The sequence below is a fragment of the Phasianus colchicus genome, chromosome 1 (genome assembly GCF_987193195.1).
Source record: "Phasianus colchicus chromosome 1, bPhaCol1.hap1.1, whole genome shotgun sequence".
Lineage (NCBI taxonomy): Eukaryota > Metazoa > Chordata > Aves > Galliformes > Phasianidae > Phasianus > Phasianus colchicus.
In genome coordinates this window covers 182,927,855-182,938,569 of record NC_143436.1, presented here as the reverse complement: position 1 = coordinate 182,938,569, position 10,715 = coordinate 182,927,855, and positions in this window count along the sequence as shown.

Sequence of the window (10,715 nt, the reverse complement as noted above, 5' to 3'; positions counted from 1 at the left end):
TAAATCAAGATACTGCTTCACTGAATTCTTCTGGAAAACTCCCAACAAGAACATAAACTGGAGAAGTAAATCCTAGAAACTCAATGAACCCATCTGATCTCTACTGGTTTTACATCTTTTTATGGTCAGTGCATGATTGCACTGATTGAAATATCCCAAATTTGAAATAGCAATTGTTTTTACAAATAATCTTTAATTGCAACCAGGGATCAAGTAAATTGTATTTAAGGAGCTTGTTTTTTCAGCAACCTGAAATGTCACAGAAAATATCTTCTTAAGTATGGTGGGTCTTAATTATTTGGGTCATGCGGAGCCCAAATCATACCTGCCTTCTTCTTTAAATACTAACCCAGAAATCACAAAAATTAGGTTTAGAGCTAACTAATCCTTCTGCCAAAATGTGGGACAGTTATTATGTGATGTGATCATCTGACCAAAGGATTTGGCTATAATGTACGTCGGTGAGACTGATCAGTGGCTTTGTTAACAGTCACTGGAGAGAAAGAGTTTCTTTACACCAAACCAGAATGTAGTTTCTCACCCTAATGGAGACTTCTAAAGATACCTCATGAACAATACCATAAAAATTTGTTATTCCATATATTGGCTTCAAAAACAAAGGTTCCCCAGATCAAATATCAGTTTTCTATGTATCCTTTCACTGACTGATCTGAAATCAACTTCTGCCTAAAAGTTACGAAATTGGTTTTGTTCACCATTACACCTTCTTTATTTTTTCCTGTCTGCTGTTCCCTAAAACATGCCTTGTCATCATGATAATCAGTCCTTACAGCAAAGATCCAGGTAGGATGCATCAAATGAGAAGTACTTACTCAGCAGGGAAAAATAACAGAAATACTTGAGACATGTAAATCACTGACGTAAGGGACTCAGAAAAGGAAATGTAAAGACATCTCAGAATCCATTTCAAGAAATTGACTTGATTGTTGCATTATACACATAATTTAACAATAAATAGATACATACTGGATTAGGGGCTGGAATTGCATAAATAAAGTTTGATAAAGACTGTTTCTACAGCAATCCCACTTACTCTTATTCCAGTGTGACATCTAATGAGTTTTCTTCTCCAATGCGTCATTTGTGTCTGAATTAGTAAAACGAAGAGCCACCTTTTGATACAGAAAGAAATCTCAAATAAAACAAAATTAATTGCTGTGAGGTTATGCAGAGGCAAACAAAAGGGGACAGGAAGTATGTTCAAAGTATGTTCAAATGACAACTTGGCTGTATTTATGATAAAATGGCAAAAGATGAACATCACAGATTTTTTTTTATGGATGCAAAATGCAAATCAACGCTAGAGAATTATCTCAGAAAACAACAGCAAGTATTCTGAATGGACATCAGCTCATGGTAACCTTGAGCTGTGGAGGACAAGAAACAGCTGAATCACATCAAATTGCTGGAAGCATCCACACTAGAAGTACTCCAAGAAAGAAAATGTAAAGAAGTAAAGCAGTATTTCCTCTTTTACCCGAGTCACAAAGAGCACAGGTAGCATACCTTGAGATAAAAATGACCTGCATGGCATGTTAGCAAATGGGGGAAAAAAAATAATAATGGAACAGCTACAGTGGATGAAGAGATAGAACAAGAAGTGTTAAGTGCATGTTTCCACTCTCTGAACCATTTAAAAAACAGCATGTTTATTAAACAAAGATATTACCAAGACTGTCTGCTGGCTAAAACACCTTATTCTCCAAAAATGCTTCTAACAATAATTACCAGTTCAGATAGAAAACGAGATTAGCCACATACACTGTCAAGTGCAACAAAGAGCTTCCCTATCTCTCTGAGGAAATGAAAACCAGTTGATGATATTGAGTTGGCTGATTCCTCATTGGCAGGATGTGTTTTATGGTACAGAGGCTGCCACCGCTGCAACAATGTGAAGGAATATGTCTTTTGTATCACAGCTGTAATGAAGTCTTATCACAGACAGGAGAACACGAAGAAAAAGGAGATACAGGATTCTTCTGTATTTATGAATAAAATCTCTGTTATAATACAAAGAAACAAGATTTTAGAAACTCAGTGCTACCAGTGGCCAGGTCTCATCCAACAAAGAAATATCCAGTGCCAGATATTCTAGATAGGTATATTACTAAAGAAGGGGTAATTTCAATATGATATCAACAAAAGTTACTCTGTGGGGTACAAAGGACTTAAATAAAATTAATTTTTCTTCAGTTTCTACCTGCACCATGTCTATATCCTTTTTTCTATGGGTCATTATAAGTTTAAATTCTCCTTTCCGTTGGTTTAAATGCTCTTTTCCTAGATTTCATTGTAAAAGTAACTCTTGCCTGAGTTTTTTTCAGCTGCTTCTAATTCTGTCTGTTTAGACTACAATGATAATTTTCTAATAAAAGTAGATTCATAAAGAAAACACCCATTTTTTAAAATCTAGATTTACTGAAATAGAGGTAGGAAGACACTGAAGAATATTTAGGATCAATTATATTGAAAGCCACCACTACTCCGTAACATCTGCAATGCACACAATGGAAAAATCACATAATTGTTGTTTTTGTCAAAACTCCTGAGGTTTTGTAGCAACATTAAATTCACCTGGAAATCTCAAAATGCTTTTTGGATAGTACAAATTGAAGAGGATTGAATTCTTACTCCACTTACATGCTACCATATCAGCTTAAAAACCCACAGATCAATACCACCACGCAGCTCCCTCAATTAGTTTTTCAAAGGGTTAATTTCAACTTTTTGACTCCACAAATGCATACAAGTTTATCAGTCTGTTTCTCTCTTCCAGGGTATACCACACTGACCAGATCATTATTATTTTCACACTGTTGTCAGTGCCAGTTCTCCCCCACACGTTTTGTTCTGTAAACATTTACAATCACCTTCAAAAAACATTACATGGATGACTTAGAAATTCAGCAATCCATTAGCCTTTTTCTCACAGGTCCTTTATTGCTCCCTCTCCCTGAGCTGCCCTCTGTTCTGCAGCTGCTCAACCACCTCCTTCACTTTCCTGCCCTCACTGCTGATGGATATGCCTCTGCCCTTTCCTGCTCTCCACTGTCCCACAGCTTTCTTACAGATCTTCTGGATCCTCGTCAGGCCATTTCTGCTGACATCCTATTTCCTAAACTATCATTATTTTTCTCTGGAACGTCCATTCTCCATCTTTTCCTCAAATTCTTAAACTTCCTTCAGGAACAAACTGCTCAAGCACAGGTCCCCCACAGGTGGCAGCTGCACAACAGCAGCTGGGAGAGAAGAGTGAGAGATAGGGGAGAACCGGCCCTGCAGCCTCCAAGGTCAGTGCAGGAGGAGGGCAGGAGGTGCTCCAGGCACAGAGCATCAGTTCCCTGTGGCCCAGGAGAGGCCATGGAGGAGCAGGTTGTCCCCTGCCGTCTACGGGCACCATGCGGGGCACATGTCCATGTGCAGCCATGGAGGAGCCCACGCCACAGCCATGGACGAGGGCTGAAGGAGGCAACAACCCATGGGCTGGGGGAGCTGCTGCCCACGGGGCTGTGCTGGAGCAGTGCCTGAAGGGTGGGCCCTGTGGGATGGAGCTGTGTTGGAACAGTGTTGTAGCCTGTGGGAAGCATCCCATGGGAGAGAGCTCACGTGGAGCAGGGGCAGTGACCATGGAGATAGAAGAGAATTGTGGGGGAAGGTGTTTGTAGTTTGTTTTTAGTTCTCACTGCTCTAGTCTGCTATCGTTAGGCAATAAATTACATTAGTTTCCATTTTGCTGAGTCTGTATTTCCCGTGACAGTAATTGGTGAGTGATCTCCTGGTCCTTATCCCAACTCATAAGCATTCTCTTTCATCTCATTTTCCTTTCTGCTCTTGTTAGGCAGAGGAGTGAGAGATCAGTGTGGTGGTGCGTTAGCTGCCCATTGGCATGGAACCACTGCAATGACTTACGTTATTTTCAGTTACAGTGACTATGGGACAGCATTATACTTTCTTGGAAAATACCAAAAATTACAGTCATTCTCTCAAAATACTAAATGTACCATGACTTGAATCCTTAATTCAAGCTACTTTAGCTGCAGCAAGATTCCATGAATGCTGCCTCTGCTGCATTCCTCCAAGGACTCTCCTTTATCCTTCCTTAGTCTCCTTCTAAACTGCTTACCCTCCCAATTCCTGATTTCTCTCTCTTTTCAGTGTGTTAAGCTTCACCATAAGGAATCAGAGTGATAAAGCATATCTGTTCCTCTTTGCTGATCTGTCTATGTATAGCAGTCACCACAAGAAAACCTCAGAAGACATCCTCTTTCACATTGAGTGGCTTATGGAAGATATGGGGTATCTTGGAAAAGCACTTCCTGTGGTTGTTTCAGTCTTAATGAATATGGTAGGAACAGAGTCTGATTAAAGCCAAGTATATTTGACACCATTAATCAGCAGAGAATGAGTTGGAAGTCATACCCAGCCCTTGCACCAAAAATAAATCCCAATCCAAAAGCTCAGCAACTGCTTGCCCAGAACTCATAAATAAAAAATTAAATGACATAAAATTACGGGAAGTTTTGACCTTGAAATCACTGTCTCTGGCTCCTCTGACAACCAGATGTTGTTTTGTAATTTTTCTCATGTTACAGGATTTCTTCTTGCTTCTAGCTGATGCATAAGCAGTGACATCTGAAGGCCAAAGGTTCAAATCGCATGTACAGATTCAAGCCATGTTTCTTAAATTTTGTAGTATGAGAAGGAGAAGGTTGATGGATCTTACACTATTCAACCTCTTCGGTCCTAAAGCCTCATCTATTTAGTGATTAATGTGTCATGTACACTGCAGATGCACTATTAGATTTGAGTAGAACATGGCAGCTCAGTTTCATGATTTTCAAAATGGATGTGGAAACCATCTCAGAAAAAGTCACATGGACATCCAGAGACTTTCACCTTTATTGCTTAGCCTTTAAAATTGTACTTACTGAAATTCTAAAAAACAAGAGATTTTTCATGAAAAGATTGTTAATTTTTTAATTTCCCTGACATTCAGTTTTCCTCTTACTTTTGTACTTGGTGTATATGCAGTGCTTAGCTATTGTACTGCTTATAGCAAATGGATAAGGACATGCTATCCCTGAACACAGCAGTTGCTGTGCAAAACTTCCAGCTTCTCCCTCTGCCAATGACTTATTTTACTGCTTAGCAATTTTCCCTCTGTCTCAAATCACAATGCCAACCCCTAAACATGTAATCTTCCACTTTTCCTTTAAACACTGACTTGGGAAACTCAAATTCTTCAAAATGCAACTTCAGCAACACAGTATTTTCTTGGTCTGGGGAGGCTGTCATTCCAGCTTCTCTTTTCCATCACTTTTCTGAGGCCTGACACTGCAGGGTTTGCAGAAAAGAAGAGAGGCAATGAAACAGCAACTTCCCACACTGTTCACAGGAGCAGAGAATGGAGTGGGCTAAATTGATGAGCATTTTTGTCTCACTTCTCTCATCTTGTTCTCATGATGTTTCTCTCTTTTCTCCCTAAATTCATTTGACTTTTGACTGAAAAGGAAATACCTGTCTGCTTTCTGTTATTTTAACAGGCAAAACAGTCACTAGTAAGGTGTTTTCCCCGAGGCAAGCTGAAACTTGGCTAAAAGCTGACAGTTCTTTCACGAGGAGTAGCAATTCCATGAACCACAGTTTTTACCCAGAATCCTAAATGAGTCATGACTGTTTTGAGAATAAATTATTTTTGCGGTTGTCATAGGAAAACAGTCTCAATCTGAAATGCTATGTGGGAAAGCACTGTAATGGATACCCTTGTCATTAGCGGGAGGCTTCTAAGGGACACTGCAGCGTGAGGATACAACACTCCAAGGCAGGAGCTAACATGATCCTCACATGATCACCTGGTAGTATTTGTGGAATGCACTCTACGGATGCTCAGGTAACCATAATAAGCTGCTATGTGAATTCTCAGTAAGATCTTTGTTCAATCTCACATGTATCTCCTCTGTAGACCCTGGGGCCTCTTTCCTGGGGTGGATAAAAAGGTTAATGACCTGATAACTATATAAGGGACACAAACTCTCTACCTCTATGCAACTCATGTTGCCATTTATACATGAGTTGATCACTGCATGGTCATGTGGAGAAAGTCATGAGGGAATGTTTTTTCTCAGTATATACAGGCATAAATGGAAAAAAAAATCGTGGCATGCCTATAATGTACTTTTACTTTAAATTAATGTAAGCAGCAAGTAATTAAACTAGGCATACAAACTCTGTGTGGGAGGCTGAAGAGGTAGAAGCCTGCCTCTTAAGACAGAAGGTGAATGTGCCTTTTGAGATGGCCCTCTGGGAAAGGTGAATGCCAAATCCAGACCTAATTGATTTGACAGGAACTCTAATTGTTTAGATGCCCATTTCATTCTGAGATGTTTGAAAGACACCTTGCAAGAAGAAAACCTTTTGTGGTTGTCATAGGAAATATCATACTGCAAAATAAGAAATCTCCCAAGACCCTTGGAATCCTTTACCACTTATTTACTCCATATATATGAAAATATATATATATATATATATATATATTTAAATGCTTTCTTATAAGACAGGGGCTACCTAGATGTATATCTTGCATAATCATTAGTACAGAAAAGCTATATTCACTTTTTTGACATTTCTTTTGAAAGTATCACACAAAATCTCCATATTTCTCTTTTACTTCTCATTTTTTTTACAGTTACTCTAAAAGCCACTGAACATTCTTTCCAGAAAAAAAAAAAAAAAAAAAAAAGGTGATACTGTGAATGTGTTGTATGTTTTCATCATTCATCCAGTTGCCAGACAATGCATAAGGAGTCCATTTCACAGTAAAACTTGATCTAACATTGTTCATTAACCACACAGTAAGACGCTTCTGATTTTAATCCCCTGGTGTTACTTTCTGTATTTACCTTACAGTTCTGTCTACAGATCTGAACTTGGAGGAAGCAAAGCATTATGAAACCAAAATTTCTATTTTTTCTTATGTTAATACATGAAAAATTACTTAAACTTGATTCTTATTTTTTATCTTTTTATCAAAATGTTTATTTTTTTTCCAGAAGAAAACATGCTCCTTCCTTGGACTGTTGAGATATGATTAATTTCATGCTATAATTGAAATAAAAACATATTAAAGTGTTTTAATTTTGAGAATGACATATGCTTATTCCTTCAAAAACTCAAGATGAGAAAAAATTTCAGATCAGATTAATGGCAGTACAGGAGACGCATTATTCCCACCTCTGTGTTTTATTAGAATCAAGCTAAATTGCTCAGTGTTCTTTACTGGTAAGCAAGTGATCTGCCCTGTAGTTAAATCATAGCTTTTGAAAGATTTCCTATTGATGTGATATTGCAGTTGAGTTTAAATCCGATCATGGGACTTCTTCTATTTTGAGTAAGTTTAGGAAAAAATTAGAAAGAACAGCCTTTCTTCCTAACTATATGGATTATGGCCTGACTGCATTTCTGCTATATGAATTTTAAATGACACGGTAAAGATGAACATGAGTCTGAATTACAGGATACAGCACAGAAGCGCTTGGCAGAGACTCTTTGAAATATGTATAATTTCCTGTATAATTTCCTGCTTTTTTTTATGCTTGAAAACTGCAGTAGGCATAGTCTCCATATGCTGCTTTGTTCCATATGCAGAGCATGATGTGTAATTCCAACTTCTATTTAGTGGTGCTCTGCTAATAAAGGATAATGAGATACCATAATATAGCAGTATAATTTATGAATAGGCATCAAATAAAGGTTTGCAAAAGGAGTAAAACAAACAAGTGAGCCAACAACAGCAAGAAAAATACCATCCTCCCTCCACAACTTTTCTCTTCATAGTCTGCCCTTGAAATTAAATGAAAATCATGGAAAGCACTAATATCAGAACGTTGTGAACCAGCTGTTTCTTACAGCTGACTAATTAGTCTGTATACCCAGCAAATCAAAAATATTTGTTACTGCTTAAGCAAAGTAATCCTACAGGGATTTGCATGTCAGTACAAGGAACTTTTTCTGAAATAAGGCAAGAACCTCCTGCTTGAAGCAGCAGCTCTCTGCAGGCACAGAATAAATAGGTGCAGGAGGAGGGAGAGAACATAGCCTAGACTGGAGTCGAACCATTTGCCCCTAACACTACCCCACCTGGCTTTCCAGGGCTCCTTTGGCTTGGTAAGAACAAATCTCCAGAGCTGAAATTCCTGCTCACTCTATTATTTTTCTGCTTTTTTAGTTACTGAGACTGGAAAACAGAAAGGAGGAAGGGCATGCATGCTGATTGGACTAGTAGCTTGAAAATATCTTTCTGTGACCCTGGAAACACACTTAATATTTTCCGTATCAGACAAATCTTTATGATATGACACAGGGCTCAGCTTAATCCCTTCCTGGAAATGTAAAATTGACAGGAAAGTATTTGGTTTTGCAGTTTTATCCATGACAGTATCAGTGCCCATAACTAGCTATACCTTATGTAATGTGCATCCTTATTCTTACTCTTTTATTTTCTACTTTAATGCACTATAACTTTACCAAAGTGCCTTTATTTTGGTACATTCCCATGATTTGTGATGGATCAGGGATTTTTTGTATACAGAAAATGAGGCTGAACCTGAAATATTGCTGCAGCTCTTTTAGGTATCTCCTGTGAAATTGATAGAGAGTATACATGGCCATGTTTAGACTAAGGGGCAGCGCAGAGCCCAGGATTCTCTCCCACACTGATGCCCTGGCAGGTGGGATGCCTGATCAGGCACTGCAGCTCTCTCTTAGCTTTTGGAACTATGTTTACCTTCTGAGGAATCCAAGTGTGGTAGGGAAGAGGAATGTTGCTTTCCTGAGTTTTGATCCTATGTAGATTTGGGATCTGATGACAGTGCTTCTCCAGACTCAGGGAGTGGGAAACAAACCAAATCTTACAGGATTCAGTATGCCTTTAAGTGTTGGGCTGGGTGGTGAGCTCTGAGGCAAATGCTGACTTTTTTTCTGCATTCATAGAGATCCTGTCCAAATGTGGTTCCAGTACATGGCTGAGACTTCAAGGTACAGCTGTACATAAATGAGTAAGAACTGTAGAACTCATTGCTGGGACCAGTTAAGAAAGAAGATGTTAAGTCCCTGGAGGCACACACTCAGGTAGATCCCCTGTATTCTTGACAGTGTCTATTTAAGACACCAAAGAAATGAGGGAACCAGTTGTTCACCAAAAGCTCCTTGAGCATGGTAAAGGGTAGCAGGGAAGCACATCTTCTAAAGCCAGCAGAGAATTGGTCCAACAGCAATAGCAAAAGAAAAAACTCCCAGTATAACAATAGGAGTGGGTATGTGTAAGCAGCCCAAATAATTTTTATATTCTCAAATATCTATTTGACAGGTCTTATAATTAATGTTTGTGGCTGTGCTGAAGATGAAGTTGTAAGATTACCACTACTATAGGAAACCTTTTCATGTACATACGTATAGGTGATCTGTGACCTTAGCCAAAAGGAATACTGCACAGCTGAGTCCTGGTGTTCTTTGTTCTTGCCTTCCCACGGTAGGATCTGAGATACGGTGGCACATTCTACCAGTCTCCCTCTGGTATAGGAATTTCTGCGTCATCAAAATTAAGGCTAATACCAACAGCAAATGTTAACAACAACAGAAAAAATCATGTTCAAAAAAGATTGCTCTTTCATTCAAACAAATTATATTTGATTATCAAATGTGATTATTAAGGCAGAAGAAGAGGTAGTAGAAAATAAATACATTTACCAGCTTATCTTTAGTGTCTCTGTTATGTACTTCCAGCTCTACTAAATTACATGTTATCTGACTAATTTCTGCTCTGCCTTTGTTCATAAAAGCAGTGTAAAAGAGAAAGAATCGCTTTTTGAATCATATTTTTAGTCCTCCAGGGAATTCTTAACCTGCAGAGGAATCACAGTTCTTCTCAACTGTATCTTTTGTGATTTGGTGTATCGTTTCCGTAAATTTGAAAATTATATTAACAGAATAAAAAAAAAAATTGTCATGTAATGAGATGAGTTTTATCCCTTTTAGCAGGGAGGGAACAAGTTCCATAACTTGTGCTCAAGATATCAAACCTTAATGTACACCAAGTTCAGCTGTACATAATAATACAGTAGTAGAATAGTTGTAACTATTCCAAGTAGAAAAAAAAAAAAATAGTATACCATCAGGTACCTGAAGAACAGAATTTTAAAAGCTGTACAAAGATGTGTATTGTACTTGCAGAATCAACTGCTAGTGCAAATGTCTCTGTAGGTACAGCTAGCTCTGTTAAACACTTCAAAGAGAATTTTCAGTACTACTGTTACAATTTGATGGGTGTTTCTGAACAAAGTATCTTGTGTCAGAAAATACCGTTTTGTTAAAATTCTTCTTATGATATTAAAATACTTGTTTGAAATATCTTAATACAGTGAATACTCTCTGAATTTAAGTGAGAATTCTGATGGAAGCATAATATTTTTAGTCAAATTTGCTCTTTGCTTGAGAGGTCTCTTATCTGAGGACCTCAGAAAACCATGTGCCATGTGGCACATTAAATTATTTTTCTTTAGATCTGTGTATTTTACTCAGTAAATACTTTAGCACTCTTTAGAGAAAATCTGCATATTTAATATTCAAAGTCTATAATATTCAGAACTATATATAGTCCCTGTTTCTCCTCTTTCATAAGTGGTGGTGCATTATGAAAC